The sequence below is a fragment of the Triticum aestivum genome, chromosome 2A, assembly GCF_018294505.1.
Source record: "Triticum aestivum cultivar Chinese Spring chromosome 2A, IWGSC CS RefSeq v2.1, whole genome shotgun sequence".
NCBI lineage: Eukaryota > Viridiplantae > Streptophyta > Magnoliopsida > Poales > Poaceae > Triticum > Triticum aestivum.
In genome coordinates this window covers 127,408,256-127,426,264 of record NC_057797.1, presented here as the reverse complement: position 1 = coordinate 127,426,264, position 18,009 = coordinate 127,408,256, and positions in this window count along the sequence as shown.

Below are 18,009 nucleotides of genomic sequence, written 5' to 3'. Positions count from 1 at the left end.
GTGGAAGGCGAGCTTGCCGATGCGGATATTCAAGATCTCCTACCATTGTAACCGACTCTGTGTAACCCTAACCCTATCCGGTGTATATATAAACCGGAGGGTTGTAGTCCGTAGGCAATCAACTCCATATACAACAATCATACCATAGGCTAGCTTCTAGGGTTTAGCCTCCTTGATCTCGTGGTAGATCTACTCTTGTACTACCCATATCATCAATATTAATCAAGCAAGACGTAGGGTTTTACCTCCATCAAGAGGGCCCGAACCTGGGTAAAACATCATGTTCCCTGCCTCCTGTTACCATCCGGCCTAGACGCACAGTTCGGGACCCACTACCCGACATCCACCGGTTTTGACACTGACAGTAATGATGAAGTTACCGATGCATGGCTTCGCCTAAGCACTACAACGATATGACCGAGGTGGAATTCTGTGGAGGGGGGCACCGCACACAGCTAAACAATCAACTTGTGTGTGTATGGGGTGCCCGGGCCCCTCCCCGTATATAAAGGAGTGGAGGAGGGGAGGGCCGCCCCTCATAGGGCGCGCCCAAGGGGGGAGTCCTACAACTAGTAGGAGTAGGGGAGTAGGTTTCCCCCTTTCCTAGTAGGAGGACGAGAAGAAGCAAGAGGGAGAGAGAGGGAAGGAAAGGGGGGCCAGCCCCCCACCCAATTCAGATTGGGCTTGGGGGGCACCCTCCACCTGACCACCTCCTCATCTCTCCCACTAAGGCCCAATAAGGCCGATTGACTCCCCGGGGATTCCGGTAACCTCCCGGTACTCCGGTAAATGCCCGAACTCATCCGGAACCATTCAGATGTCCAAATATAGCCTTCCAATATATCGATCTTTATGTCTCGACCATTTCGAGACTCCTCGTCATGTCCATGATCACATCCAGGACTCCGAACTACCTTAGGTACATCAAAACACATAAAATCGTAATACCGATCGTCATCGAACGTTAAGCGTGTGGACCCTACGGCTTCGAGAACTATGTAGACATGACCGAGAGTCATCCCCAGTCCATAACCAATAGCGGAACCTGGATGCTCATATTGGTTCCTACATATTCTACAAAGATCTTTATCGGTCAGACCGCATAACAACATGCGTTGTTGCCTTTGTCATCAGTATGTTATTTGCTCGAGATTCGATCATCGGTATCTCAATACCTAGTGCAATATCGTTACCGGCAAGTTTATTTACTTGTTCTGCAATGCATCATCCTGCAACTAACTCATTAGTCACATTGCTTGCAAGGCTTATAGTGATGTGCATTACCGAGAGGGCCCAGAGATACCTCTCCGACAATCGGAGTGACAAATCCTAATCTCGATCTATGCCAACTCAAGAAACACCATCGGAAACACCTGTAGAGCATCTTTATAATCACCCAGTTGCGTTGTGACGTTTGATAGCACACTAAGTGTTCCTCTGGTATTCGGGACTTGCATAATCTCATAGTCATAGGAACATGTATAAGTTATGAAGAAAGCAATAACAACAAACTAAACGATCATAGTGCTAAGCTAACGGATGGGTCAAGTCAATCACATCATTCTCTAATGATGTGAGCCCGCTTATCGAATGACAACTCTTGTCCATGGCTAGGAAACTTAACCATCTTTGATTAACGAGCTAGTCAACTAGAGGCATACTAGCGACACTTTGTTTGTCTATGTATTCACACATGTACTAAGTTTCCGCTTAATACAATTCTAGCATGAATAATAAACATTTATCATGATATAAGGAAATATAAATAACATCTTTATTATTGCCTCTAGGGCATATTTCCTTTAGTGTCCCACTTGCACCAGAGTCAATAATCTAGATTACATTTGCGTTGTTTCGGAGAATGGAGTCTTTGTCATCTTGCCCATGAGGCATGGTTTTCAAGCATCAAGTGATTCCAAAAGTCCATTAGCATGGAGTTTCTTCATGCGCTTTACACCAATATGACCTAAACGACAGTGCCACAAATAAGTTGCACTATCATTATTAAACTTATATCTTTTGGCTTCAATTCTATGAATATGTGTATCACTACTATCAAATTTTAGTAAAAATAGACCACTCATCAAGGGTGCATGACCATAAAAGATATTACTCATACAAATAGAATAACCATTATTCTATGATTTAAATGAATAACCGTCTCGCGTCAAACAAGATCCAGATATAATGTTCATGCTTAACGCTGGCACCAAATAACAATTATTCAGGTCTAAAACTAATCCTGGAGGTAGATGTAGAGGTAGCGTGCCGACGGCAATCACATCCACTTTGGAACCATTTCCCACGCGCATCGTCACCTCGTCCTTAGCCAATCTTTGCTTAATCCATAGCCCCTGTTTCGAGTTGCAAATATTAGCAATAGAACCAGTATCAAATACCTAGGCTCTACTGCGAGCATTAGTAAGGTACACATCAATAGCATGTATATCAAATATACCGTTCACTTTGCCATCCTTCTTCTCTGCCATATACTTGGGGCAGTTCCGCTTCGAGTGACCAGTCCCTTTGCAGTAGAAGCACTCATTCTCAGGCTTAGTTCCAGACTTGGGCTTTTTCACTTGAGCAGCAACTTTGTTGTTATTCTTGTGGAAGTTCCCCTTGTTCCCTTTGCCCTTCTTCTTGAAACTGGTGGTCTTGTTGACCATCAACACTTGATGCTCCTTCTTAATTTCTACGTCCGCAGCCTTTAGCATTGCAAAGAGCTCGGGAATTGTCTTATCCACCCCTTGCATATTATAGTTCATTACGAAGCTCTTGTAGCTTGGTGGCAGTGATTGAAGAACTCTGTCAATGACACTATCATCAGGAAGATTAACTCCCAGCTGAGTCAAGTGGTTGTGGTACACAGACATTCTGAGTATATGTTCACTCACAGAACTATTCTCCTCCATTTTGAAGCTGTAGAACTTATTGGAGACTTCATATCTCTCTATCGGGGCTTTTGCCTGAAATATTAACTTCAACTCCTGGAACATCTCATATGCTCCATGATGTTCAAAACGTTGTTGAAGTCCCGGTTCTAAGTCGTAAAGCATGGCACACTAAACTATCAAGTAGTCATCATCTTTGCTCTGCCAGGTGTTCATAACATCTGGTGTTGCTCCTGCAGTGGGTTTGGCACCTAGCGGTGCTTCCAGGACATAATTCTTCTGTGCAGCAATGAGGATAATCCTCAAGTTACGGACCTAGTCCGTGTAATTGCTACCATCATCTTTCAACTTAGCTTTCTCTAGGAACGCATTAAAATTGAACGGAACAACAACACGAGCCATATATCTACAACAACGTAGACATGCAAAATACTATCAGGTACTAAGTTCATGCTAAATTAAAGTTCAATTAATCATATTACTTAAGAACTCCCACTAAGATAGACATCCCTCTAATCATCTAAGTGATCACGTGATCCATATCAACTAAACCATGTCCGATCATCACGTGAGATGGGGTAGTTTTCAATGGTGAACATCACTATGTTGATCATATCTACTATATGATTCATGCTCGACCTTTCGGTCTCAGTGTTCCAAGGCCATATCTTCATATGCTAGGCTCGTCAAGTTCAACCTGAGTATTCTGCTTGTGCAAAACTGGCTTGCACCTATTGTATGTGAACGTAGAGCTTATCACACCTGATCATCACGTGGGGTCTCGGCACGATGAACTGCAGCAATGGTGCATACTCAAGGAGAACACTTGTACCTTGAAATTTAGTGAGAATCATCTTATAATGCTACCGCCGTACTAAGCAAAATAAGATGCATAAAGGATAAACATCACATGCAATCAAATAAGTGATATGATATGGCCATCATCATCTTGTGCCTTTGATCTCCATCTCCAAAACACCGTCATGATCACCATCATCACCGGCTTGACACCTTGATCTCCATCGAAGCATCGTTGTCGTCTCGCCAACTACTGCTTCTACAACTGTCGCTACCGCTTAGTGATAAATTAAAGCAATTACATGGCGATTGCATTTCATACAATAAAGTGACAACCATATGGCTCCTGCCAGTTGCCGATAACTGTGTTACAAAACATGATCATCTCATACAACAATTTATATAATCACGTCTTGACCATATCACATCACAAGATGCCCTGCAAAAACAAGTTAGACGTCCTCTACTTTATTGTTGCAAGTTTTACGCGGCTGCTATGGGCTTAGCAAGAACCGTTCTTACCTACGCATCAAAAACCACAACGCGATATAGTGATTACTTTTTGATCATCAGAAAGAACCATGTTCATTGAATCCGATTCAACTAAAGTTGGAGAAATAGACACCCACTAGCCACCTGTGTGCGAAGTACATCAGTAGAACCAGTCTCACGTAAGCATACACGTAATGTCGGTCTGGGCCGCTTCATCCAACAATACCGCTGAAGCAAGAATCAACTAGTGATGGCAAGCAATATGTATATGCCCACGCCCACAACTCCTTTGTGTTCTACTCGTGCATATAACATCTACGCATAGACCTGGCTCGGATGCCATTGTTAGGGAACGTAGTATTTCAAAAAAAAAAATCCTACGATCACGCAAGATCTATCTAGGAGATGCGTAGCAACGAGAGGGGGAGAGTATGTCTATGTACCCTCGTAGACCAAAAGCGGAAGCGCTATGAAACACAGTTGATGTAGTCGAACGTCTTCACGATCCAACCGATCAAGTACCAATGTACAGCACCTCCATGATCGGCACATGTTCATCTCGGTGACATCCCTCGTACTCTTGATCCAGTTGAGGTCGAGGGAGAGTTTCTTCAGCACGACGGCGTGATGACGGTAATGATGAAGTTACCGACGCAGGGCTTCGCCTAAGCACTACAACGATATGACCGAGGTGGAATTCTGTGGAGGAGGGAACCGCACACGGCTAAACAATCAACTTGTGTGTCTATGGGGTGCCCCCTCCCCTGTATATAAAGGAGTGGAGGAGGGGAGGGCCGGCCCTCATAAGGCACGCCCAAGGGGGGAGCCCTACTCCTAGTAGGAGTATGTTTTGCCCTTTCCTAATAGGAGTAGGAGAAGAAGGAAGAGGGAGAGAGAGGGAAGGAAGGGGGGTGACCCCCCACCCAATACGCATTGGGCTTGGGGGGCACCCCCCACCTGGCCACCTCCTCCTCTATCCCACTAAGGCCCAACAAGGCCCATTGACTCCCCCTGGGGTTCCGGTAACCTCCTGGTACTCCGGTAAATGCCCGAACTCATCCGGAACCATTCCGATGTCCAAACATAACCTTCCGATATATCGATCTTTATGTCTCAACCATTTCGAGACTCCTCGGCATGTCCATGATCACATCCAAGACTCTGAACTACATTCAGTACATCAAAACAAATAAACTCATAATACCGATCATTATCGAACGTTAAGCGTGCGGACCCTACGGGTTAGAGAACTATGTACACATGACCGAGACTCATATCTGGTCAATAACCAATAGCGGAACATGGATGCTCATATTGATTCCTACATATTCTACGAAGATCTTTATCGGTCAAACCGTATAACAACATACGTTGTTCCCTGATACGTCTCCAACATATCTATAATTTTTTGTTGTTCCATGCTATTATATTATCTATTTTGGATGTTAATGGGATTATTTATACACTTTTATATTATTTTTGGGACTAACCTACTAACCCAAGGCCCAGTGCAAATTGTTGTTTTTTTGCCTATTCCAATGTTGTCGCAACCGGTTTTCCGGGCTCTAATTTCCAGAAACTAGCCGTTGTGCTCACCAGCCCCAGGATTACTGTTAGCTGATGAGGCACCAACTTGATACAGAAACTCCAAGCAAAAATACAAAATGTGTAGTACAAGACCATTGTGGCCTATGAGTACATCAAATGGTTTCTAGTGGTTGAGGGCAGAAGCGGTTTGTGGATCACCACGGTCTATGGGACTCCATTTCCCACAGGAACAGCTGACCAGGTTAACTCCTATCTTCGCGAGGCTGCTATCACCGTTGCTTAGGTCCCGAGGCTATCATCGCCACGCTCCTCTCCAAGCAAGCAATCTGGCCAAGACAATAGCCAGGGACAAGCCAGTGAGTACTTTGAATGTACTCGCAAACATTAAGAACACAGGTATAATATAATTGATCAACATACACTGAAATATTCTATGATCACATCGTCAGTCATAAATAAAATCTTGATGCATGCAAGTAGGTTATTTATATGCAACCGGAATATGCAATGACAGAATAGAAATAAAATGCACCGATCGGATGTCTAAAGCGACATCTCGAAAGGATAGTAAAAGTGAGCATGCCTCAGTCGGGCGTCTTAGCGACACCATGTAAGGGGCTTATAAAGTAAATAAAATAACAAGCATGCCACAGTCGGGCGTCTGAGCGACGCCACATAAAGGGCTTGTAAGTAAATGAAATAACGAACCTGCCACAGTCGGGCGTCTGAGCGACGCCACATAAAGGGCTTATACGAAAATGAAATAACAAACATGCCACAGTCGGGCGTCTGAGCGACGCCACATAAAGGGCTTATGAGAAAATGAAATAACAAACATGCCTCAGTCGGGCGTCTGAGCGACGCCACATAAGGGCTTATGAGAAAATGGAATAACAAACATGCCACAGTCGGGCGTCTGAGCGACGCCACATAAAGGGCTTATATGAAAATGAAATAACGAACATGCCACAGTCGGGCGTCTGAGCGACGCCGCATAAAGGGCTTATAATCATAGTGAATATCCAGGAGGTGGTACCGACCCAGGGATATTCATCATTCCAAACAATGCAAACCGTTAGTCCATAATGATAACAATCATAACCATCATATATCACAAGCCATCATCAATATTCGAGTTTAGTGGTTTCTCCTCCGAAGACCGACACTAAGACCGACACTTGACCCATCCCAGACTGTAATCCTTAACCATGGACACGGCTATTCGAATAGGTTTAATATCTCTGCAGAGGGTGTACTCTTTACCCACGAGTAACGGATTTCTTTAGTTCATCGGAACTAATTCCGTCTACGGTCTTTTAGTTGAAAACACGCCTGACTTGCAGACACCAACTTAACTTTACTCGTGTCTGGAATCACCCATGACATATGTTAAGCAAAACTCTAAGTGGGGAGGCTACAACCTCGCGTAGCATGGGATCAAATTTCTATCGCGCGCTCTAAGGGGTGCCCCCCTCTCGGTCCCAACCGGATACACCCATGCCCCCGGACCAGGTGGCATGCCTACCGGCTACAACCGGTATCTTCCACCATGGCCTCTCTGTACGGTGTGTGCCAAGACAAGGGTTAACAACTTACTGAACCATACCCCACCTACGGTAGGGACCAGTGGCAGTACAAAACAAGTATGGGGGTTACCGAAACAAGACTCGATCTACGACCGACTCAGGAGGCTTATGAGTTCCCTGCATGACATGTATATCAAATATATTTCAACCAACGAAATCACCACCCATTAGACCTTACTATGCCATAGCGGACATAACCGTCCTGACGGGGACCGGCAATAAGCTCATGCCTACCCAAGGCAGAGGCTTTCCCGGATTTCTTTCTGGCATGCATGCAAGGCACATGAGGATGATTACCATCACAAGTATATTCATTTCCAACAGCAAGGAAAATCACTAATATGCATTCATGCAAACGATCATATCACATGAAATAACAAGTTCTCCGATATAAGGTGGTGTTATAAACGTGTCAACCAACACATCAAAAATATTATGCCAGGGTTCAAGATGCTTGCCTTCAAGGTGTGGAGAGGTGGCGGTCCTCTCCAAAACTTGTGAAAGTTTTCTTCCTCTCTCCAAAATCCTATTTTCAATAAATTTGAATTAACACACAATTTCAAAACAGCACAAAAAAATTGTTTGAAAATTTTCAAATAAATATGATAAAAAACTAGACAAAAATTTAAATAGGACAGAAAAAGAATCAATCAAAAATCATTTTCTGTTTAAAAGTTATAAGAGTTTTAATCTAGGGACTCATCTGTAATGAAACAGAAAGTTCCCAGGGGCTAACTTATAAAAACGGAAAACGCTTCGATTGAGAGTACGCCGGCCCAGAGGGGAGACGCATTTTGGCAGAAGACGTTTTCAGAAAACGGTTCATTTAAAAGATCAAAGAGGCTGACAGGCGGGTCCCGCCCGTCAGGTTTGAAATTTCAAAAGAGGCGGCAGAGCTCGACGGTGCCTGAGAGCCGGGGTGGTCGCCGGCGGCGATCCACGGCGAGGCAGGGTGATCGGGGGTTACCTTCATGTTCACCGTGTCCTTGCGCTTCGGTGGGTGGTGGTGGTGGTTGCCGGCGAGCACTGTGTCGACGGCGGCCCTTGCTCCGGCGGACGGCGGTTCGGGCAGTCGTGGATCTCGCTGGAGGGAGCTGCGGTGTTCAAATTGAAGTGGGGGTTAGCCTACTGGAGGTGGTACGGGGCTACGGGCAAGAGCAGGGCGGCGGAGGAGTTCTCACCAAATAGAATGTTGCCGGAGCCCGAGGCGGATGGAGGTGGCCGGAGTCGAAGAAGAAAGGCCCCTCGAGGCTCTCCAAGTGGCTAGGCGGGGTCTAGTGAGGTGGTGGAGTTGTGCGGGGGCGAGAGCAAGCTCAGGGATGCTATTTATAGCCGGCTCGAGGTGGTTGCCATGAACGGATAAGTCCGGCTGGTGATTACGGCGGTGCTGTGGCGGGACGGTCGGCTTAGGAGCTTGAGCATCGCCTAGGTGGAGCAGTGGTGCCATTACAGGGTCCAACTCAGCACGGGAGGGAGGGTTACGGCCTGCCCTCGATGGAATGGCAGCACGGCCCGTTGGCGGCAGAGAACGCGCTCTGCGCGTGCCAGGCCACGACGACGGTGCTGCATGCGTGCGCTGGCAAGGAGATGGCCACGCGGAGCTACCAGGAGGGTTGGGCGGCGCCGAACGGCGTTCTGCCACGGTGTTTCCCCCTGTCGGCCATTACGGTGGTTCTGCCACCGCAAAGCACGTCGGCGCAGGCGGGCCAGGGCGCCACCGACGCCAGGAAGGCGCCAAGCGCACGTGTGAAGCTCCAGACAAGAGGGAGGGGCTGCGAGCATCGAGCCAAATGCACAGTGGGCATGTGAGTGAAGTTCTGTTGGGGAAACGACACTAAAACTCTGAATTTACTGAACATGAACGAAAACAGTGCATGCCAAGTGTTCGACAGAATGATTCTGGCCTCTAGGGATTTTTCCTTGAGCTGATTTTTGGTGGAGTGGTCTCTCATTGCACCTGGAGGCTGCCTGAATTTTGGTAGAATTTTTGGAGAAGAGAAGATATGAATTTCACCAAATTTGACAAATCTGGTCCAAACTTGCAGAGGCTGAAACTTGAAAATTTTGAAAAGAAGAAGAGTGGATCTTGATGGTTCTAGGTTGTGGGTGCTAAGGACTATCTAGAGGAGTTGGTTTGAGATCAAAACTCAAAGGAAATTAGGTACTTGCTTTGCAAATCACCTAGGCTTAAAATAATTGACAGAATTGTTTTGGGGAATAGAATAAATGAAATAAAAATCCAAAAATGGGTTGGACTTGTTGGAACAGAATGAAAATGAGGTTGATTCACTCAAAAACTTCAAATAACATCATTGGGTTTTTGCATAAAGTTGAATCATAAGCTACTACCAACATCCCATAATTTTGGTGGAGGCTAGAAAGAAATATTTAAATGGGTTGTAGTGCAAAATTGCACTCTGGACTAGAGAAGAAAATTGGGTGTAGAGCTCAAAATATTACATGAATAAAAGATATTTTTGCATAAAAGTGATTTAAAAACATCACATGACATCTCCAAAATTTGGTTGGAACTTTAAGTGAATTTATCAAATGGTTGTAGTTCAATTATGGCCATATAACCTTGGAAAACCATTTTTCAAGAAAATAAAGATCAAGCAAATTAATTATGTAATTAGTTCTACTAATAAAAGAAGAGTTTTTCTTGAGAGGTTAAACAAGTCCAATAACATATTTGAAAAGTTTTCATTTTGGGGGAAAAACTCCATAATAACAAGGGAGAAAAAGGTTCAAAAATAAAAAGGGAGCCCAGAAAATAAAAGTTTTAATTTCCTGGCAAAATTTAATTTATTAAAACAAGGTCAAAATTTTGGGGTGTCACAAGTGTTTCGCAGAAAAGGAATATCAAACGGAATCCAAACTGAATGAAACCTTCGGGAGAGTTATTTTTGGAACAAACGTGATCCAGAGAACTTGGAGTGGACGTCAAGAAACCAACAAGGAGGCCACGAGGCAGGGAGGCGCGCCTGCCCCCTGGGCGCGCCCCCACCCTCGTGGGCTCCTCGTGGCTCCACCGATCTACTTCTTCCTCCTATATATGTCCAGATACCCCGAAACAACCAGGAGCACCATGAAACCCTATTTCCACCGCCGCAACCTTCTGTACCCAAGAGGTGCCATCTTGGGGCCTTTTCCGGAGCTCCGCCGGAGGGGGAATTGATCATGGAGGGCTTCTACATCAACACCATAGCCTCTCCGATGATGTGTGAGTAGTTTACTTCAGACCTTTGGGTCCATAGTTATTAGCTAGATGGCTTCTTCTCTCTCTTTGGATCTCAATACAAAGTTCTCCTCGATCTTCTTGGATATCTATTCGATGTAACTCTTTTTGCGGTGTGTTTGTCGAGATCTGATGAATTGTGGGTTTATGATCAAGATTATCTATGAACAATATTTGATTCTTCTCTGAAATCTTATATGTAGGATTTGTTATCTTTGCAAGTCTCTTCGAATCATCAGTTTGGTTTGGCCTACTAGATTGATCTTTCTTGCAATGGGAGAAGTGCTTAGCTTTGGGTTCAATCTTGCGGTGTCCTTTCCCAGTGACAATAGGGGCAGCAAGGCACATATTGTATTGTTGCCATCAAGGATAAAAAGATGTGGCTTATATCATATTTCTTGAGTTTATCCCTCTACATCATGTCATCTTGCCTAATGCGTTAATCTGTTCTTATGAACTTAATACTCTAGATGCATGTTGGATAGCGGTCGATGTGTGGAGTAATAGTAGTAGATGCAGAATCGTTTCGGTCTACTTGTCGTGGACGTGATGCCTAGATATTCTCATAATTATGCACTTTTCTATCAATTGCTCGACAATAATTTGTTCACTCACCGTAATACTTATGCTATCTTGAGAGAAGCCACTAGTGAAACCTATGGCCCCCGGGTCTATTCTCTATTATATTAATCTTCCATGAACTAGCTATTTCTGGCACCGTTTATTTTGCAATCTTTACTTTCAATCTATATCATAAAAGTACCAAAAATATTTATCTTATTATTATTATCTCTATCAGATCTCACTCTCGTAAGTGACCGTGAAGGGATTGACAACCCCTTTATCGCGTTGGTTGTGAGGTTCTTATTTGTTTGTGTAGGTACGAGGGACTTGCGTGCAGTCTCCTACTGGATTGATACCTTTGTTCTCAAAAATTGAGGGAAATACTTACGCTACTTTGCTGCATCACCCTTTCCTCTTCAAGGGAAAACCAACGCAGTGCTCAAGAGGTAGCAAGAAGGATTTCTAGCGCCGTTGCCGGGGAGATCTACCACAAGTCAAGACATACCAAGTACCCATCACAAACTCTTATCCCTCACATTACATTATTTGCCATTTGCCTCTCGTTTTCCTCTCCCTCACTTCACCCTTGTTGTTTTATTCGCCCTCTTTTTCTGTTCCCCTTCTCATTTCCATTCGTCTCTTTTCGCTTGCCTCTTGTGTGCTTGCGTGTTGGATTGTTTGTCACGATGGGTGAAGATAATACTAAATTGTGTGATTTTCTAATACCAACAATAATGATTTTATTAGCACTCCGATTGCTCCTCTTACCGATGCTGAATCTTGTGAAATTAATACTGGTTTGCTGAATCTTATCAAGAAAGATCTGTTTTCCGGCCTTCTTAGTGAAGATGCCGCTACCCATGTAAACAGCTTTGTTGATTTGTGTGATATGCAAAAGAAGAAAGATGTGGATAATGATATTGTTAAATTTAAGCTATTCCTGTTTTCGCTTAGAGATCGTGCTAAAACTTGGTTTTCGTCTTTGCCTAAAAATAGTATCGATTTATGGAATAAGTGCAAAGATGCTTTTATCTCTAAGTATTTTCCTCCCGCTAAGATCATCTCTCTTAGAAACGATATTATGAATTTTAAGCAACTTGATCATGAACATGTTGCACAAGCTTGGGAGAGGATGAAATTAATGATATGTAATTGCCCTACACATGGTTTGAATATTTGGGGAGTATACAAATTTTTTATGCCAGATTGAATTTTGCTTCTAGAAATCTTTTAGATTCGGCCGCGGGAGGCACTTTTATGGAAATCACTTTAGGAGAAGCTACTAAACTCCTAGATAATATTATGGTTAATTATTCTCAATGGCACACTGAAATATCTGCTAGTAAAGGTGCATGCAGTAGAAGAAATTAATGTTTTGAGTGGAAAGATGGATGAACTTATGAAATTGTTTTGAGTGTCTACTTTGTCTTTGTCTACTTTGAGTGTTTCTTCTGATCCTAATGATATGCCTTTGTCTACTTTGATTGAGAATAATAATGAATCTATGGATGTGAATTTTTTTGGTAGGAATAATTTTGGTAATAACGCGTATAGATGTAATTTGAATCCAATGCCGTTTCCTAGTAATTCCTCTAATAATATGGTAATTCCTACAAAAATTCTTATGGAAATTATAATAAGATGTCCACTGATTTTGAATTTAATATTAAAGAATTTATTAGTTCACAAAAGAGTTTCAATGCTTTGATTGAAGAAAAACTGTCTAAGATTGATGAGTTGGCTAGGAACGTGGATAGAATTTCTCTAGATGTTGATTCTTTGAAACTTAGATATATTAAACCTAAGCATGATATCAATGAGTCCCTCAAAGCTATGAGAATTTCCATTAATGAGTGCAAAGAAAGAACCGCTAGGATGCATGCTAAAAAGATTGCTTTGTGAAAGCGTGTTCTTCTAGTTTTCATGATAATAAGGATGAAGATATAAAAATGATTGATGTGTCCCCTATTAAATATTTGTTTTGAAATATGAATCTTGATAATGATGGGACTGGAGATGAGTCAACTTTAGTTAAAAGGCCTTCCAATGATTCAGAGTTTTTAGATCTTGATGCAAAAATTAATAAAAGTGGGATTAGAGAGGTCAAAACTTTACATAGCAAAGAACCCACTATTTTGGATTTCAAGGAAATTAATTATGATAATTGTTCTTTAATAGATTGTATTTCCTTGTTTCAATCCGTGCTAAATTCTCCACATGCTTATAATCAAAATAAAGCTTTTACTAAACATATCGTTGATGCTTTAATGCAATCTTATGAAGAAAAGCTTGAATTGGAAGTTTCTATCCCTAGAAAACTTTATGATGAGTGGGAACACACTATTAAAATTAAAATTAAAGATCATTAATGCTATGATTTATGTGATTTGGGTGCTAGCGTTTCCACGATTCCAAAAACTTTGTGTGACGTGTTAGGTTTCCGTGAATTTGATGATTGTTCTTTAAATTTGCACGTCGCGGATTCCACTATTAGGAAACCTATGGGAAGAATTAATTATGTTCTTATTGTTGCAAATAGGAATTATGTGCCTGTAGATTTCATTGTTCTTGACATTGATTGCAATCCTACATGTCATATTATTCTTGGTAGACCTTTCCTTAGAACGGTTGGTGCAATTATTGATATGAAAGAAGGGAATATTAGATTCCAATTTCCGTTAAGGAAAGGCATGTATCACTTTCCTAGAAAGAAAATTAAATTACCTTATGAATCTATTATGAGAGCCACTTATGGATTGCATACCAAAGATCATAATACCTAGATCTATCCTTGCTTTTATGCCTAGTTAGGGGCGTTAAACGATAGCGCATGTTACGAGGCAACCCAATTTTATTTTTGTTCCTTGCTTTTTGGTTCTGTTTAGTAATAAATAATTCATATAGACTCTGTTTATACGTGGTTTTATGCTTTTAATTAGTGTTTGTCCCAAGTAGAACCTTTGGGAAGACTTGGGGAAAGTCTTTGCGATTTGTAAAAAACAGAAACTTTAGCGCTCACGAGATTTGCTGCCATTTTTTAATGGAGAGTGTGATTAGGTTGATTATTTTTGCAGATGATTAATAGACAAATTAGTCAAGTCCAGCAATTTATTTTAGAATTTTTGGGGTTTCAGAAGTATCCGAAACCTACAGATTACTACAGACTGTTCTGTTTTTGACAGATTCTGTTTTTCGCGTGTTGTTTGCTTATTTTGATGAATCTATGGCTAGTATCGGAGGTTATAAACCATAGAGAAGTTGGAATACAGTAGGTTTAACACCAAAATAAATAAAAATGATTTCATTACAATACCTTAAGTGGTGGTTTGTTTTCTTATACTAACGGAGCTCATGAGATTTTCTGTTTAAGTTTTGTGTTGTGAAGTTTTCAAATTTTGGGTAAAGATTTGATGGATTATGGAATAAGGAGTGGAAAGAGCTATAACGCCCACGATGCGGCTATATCTCCCACGTGTCGAAGCACGACTTAGAGGCATAACCGCATTGTAAGCAATGTCGCAAGTGGGGTAATCTTCACACAGCCCATGTACTGAATAAGAAAAGAGGTACATAGTTGGCTTACAATCGCCATGTCACACAATGCATAAATATATCATTACAATCATCCAGATACAATCAAGGTCCGACTACGGAACCAAAATAAAGACAACCCCAAATGCATAATGTTCCCGATCGCCCCAACTGGGCTCCACTATTGATCGTCTGGAAAGGAAACGTAGTATCGTCCTGAGTCCTCATCGAACTCCCACTTGAGCTCAGTCGAATCTCCTGGAGCGGTATCATCGGTCCCTGCATCTGGTTTTGAAAGGAACCTGTGAGTCACGGGGACTCAGCAATCTCACACCCTCGCGATCAAGACTATTTAAGCTTATAGGTAGAGTAAAAGTATGAGGTGGAGCTGCAGCAAGCACTAGCATTTATGGTGGCTAACATACGCAAATGAGAGTGAGAAGAGAAGGCAAGGCACGGTCGAGAAACTATGATCAAGAAGTGATCCTAGAACAACCTATGTTCAAGCATAACACGAGACTGTGTTCTCTTCCCGGACTCCACCGAAAAGAGACCATCACGGCCACACACTCTGTTGATTCATTTTAATTAAGTTTCAGGTTTTCTGCACCCGGACATTAACAAATTCCCATCTGCCCATAACCGCGGGCATGGCTTTCGAAAGTTCAAATCCCTATAGGGGTGTCCCAACTTAGCCCATCACAAGCTCTCATGGTCAACGAAGGATATTCCTTCTCCCAAGACAATTCGATCAGAATCGGAATCCCGGTTACAAGACATCTCGACAATGGTAAAACTAAACCAGCAAAGCCACCCGATGTGCCGACCAATCCCGATAGGAGTCGCACGTATCTCGTTCTCAGGGCACATCGGATAGGTCAAGCTACGAGTAAAACCAACCCTCGAGTTGCCACGAGGTGGCCCCGCAGGCTACCCACTTCGGACCAACACTCAGAGGAGCACTGCCCCCCCCCGGGGGGGGGGGGGGGTTAAAATAAAGATGATCCTTGAGTCCGCGAAACCCAAGGGAAAAAGTCTAGGTGGCGAATGGTAAAACCAAGGTTGGGCCCTGCTGGAAGAGTTTTATTCAAGGCTAACTATCAAGGGGTTCCCATTATAACCCAACCGTGTAAGGAACGCAAAATCAAGGAACATAACACCGGTATGACGGAAACTAGGGCGGCGAGAGTGGAACAAAACACCAGGCATAAGGCCGATCCTTCCACCCTTTACCAAATTTATAGATGCATTAAAGTAAACAAGATATAATAATGATATCCCAACAATAAGCATGTTCCAACAAGGAACAAACTCCAATCTTCACCTGCAACTAGCAATGCTATAATAGGGGCTGAGCAAAGCGGTAACATAGCCAAACAACGGTTTGCTAGGACAAGGTGGGTTAGAGGTTTGACATGGCAATATGGGAGGCATGATAAGCAAGTGGTAGGTATCGTAGCATAGACATAGCAATAGAGAGAGCATCTAGCAAGCAAAGATAGAAGTGATTTCGAGGGTATGGTCATCTTGCGTGCAAAGTTCTCCGAGTTGACGTTAGCTTGATACTCGTAAGCGTACTCAACTGGTTCCTCGATCACGTACTCGTCTCCCGGCTCTACCCAAAGCAAGAACACAAGCAAAGGGAGACACAATCAACCACGGTGCAATGCGCAAGCAACATGCTGCAAAATATGTCATGATATGCGGGATGTGATATGCGATGCATATGCATGTTTCAGAAAGGAAAGATTGAACCTGGCCTCAACTTGGAAAACCAAGAGTGCCACTGGAAAGAGGAGTTGATTTCGGTCGAAATCGATATACAGATCACCAGAATCGGATGCACGGTTTGCAAATGGCAAGCAAAAGAAATATGGCACCGATCTGCGATTAACAGCACGAGGCCATCTAAATGCATCAAGAACAACAAGCTACTGCACCCTAACATAGGAACAAAGCACATGGAAGTGATCCACTCAAGATGTTTGACAAAAGATGAACACTGAGCTACGGCTAATTCACACAATAGCAGGCTCAAACAAGCATGGCAAAAGTGCAAAAGATAACGGTTACAGACTTAGTGAAAATAACATGTCAGAAATTTAACATCAGAAAGCAATGTTTAGAGCACGATAACAACATGCCACAGGAACATATCATGGCAAAGCATGGCATGGCATGAAGCTACACAAAGCATACAATAAAAGTCCCTTACTGACCATAAGCCAAAAGGGATCACAAAATACAATGGCAACCATGTGAACAACAGATACAGACTTAGTAGAAAACTGGAACATGGCAAAATAGATTCATGTAGGCATGTTTACGAGCTCGATGCACTCACCACAAGGCATTGCATGACAAACTAAGTATACACCCAGCAAGTAGTCATGGCATAGAAGCTAAACATGGCAAGAACAACCTCATAGCATGCAAGGATAAACTATAACAACCTCGGCAAAATTGCTTAACACGTAAACAATCTGCCTGGAACATTTTATAGCAAAAGTAGAGCAAGATTGAGTCATGCTAGGGTGCTCTATAATTGCAAACAAAGACATGGATGGAGAGAGCATAACATTATCCCAAAATCACCCTTACTGATCATTCTCAAAAGAGGCATGGATCACTCTGTAGCAACAAGAATACATGACATAAAAAATATTATCAGGGAAAAGACTTAGAAAATTTCTAAGTCCCTGAAATCAGCAACATTACGAGAGCTACTTTGCATGATTCTGCTAGTCAGCCCAAAAATCACAAAAATACATGGCATACACCCCTGTAAAGATGGCATGGCATACTTCAAAACACATGTAGGGCTCAAGTTCATAGGAGGCACACATTAAACATGGCAAAAATGACAAATGTCCAATAACTGATAAGAATCTGAAACTAACATTACATAGCACTCTTGCAACAGCATTTATGGTATATGACATGAGGCGAACAATTTGATATGCTACACGCCCAAAACGGAGCTACGGATGCAAAGTTACGATGCGATGAACAAGGGCATCTGACATAAGGAAAAGACTTAGAGAAGAAAACGACCCCTCCATGGAAAAAGTCAACTCCGGTGATGTCGAGGCTGGATCCGTCGTCTCTGGCGACGGCGAGGCCCGAACGTGGCCGGGAAGGCCGGAAAGCGGCCAGACTCCAGAGGGGGTGGCCGGATCTGGCTCCGGGAGGCGCGGTGGCGGCGGAGGCGACCAGATCCGAGGCGATGGCGGCGCGGTAGGACGGCGGCGACCGGAGCGAGGCGGTGGCGTCCTACAGATCGGCGGTGACCAGCGCGATGGCGGAGCGGCGCAAGCGAAGGCGGCGGGACGGTGCGCGGGCGGCAGGGAGCGCGGGGGCG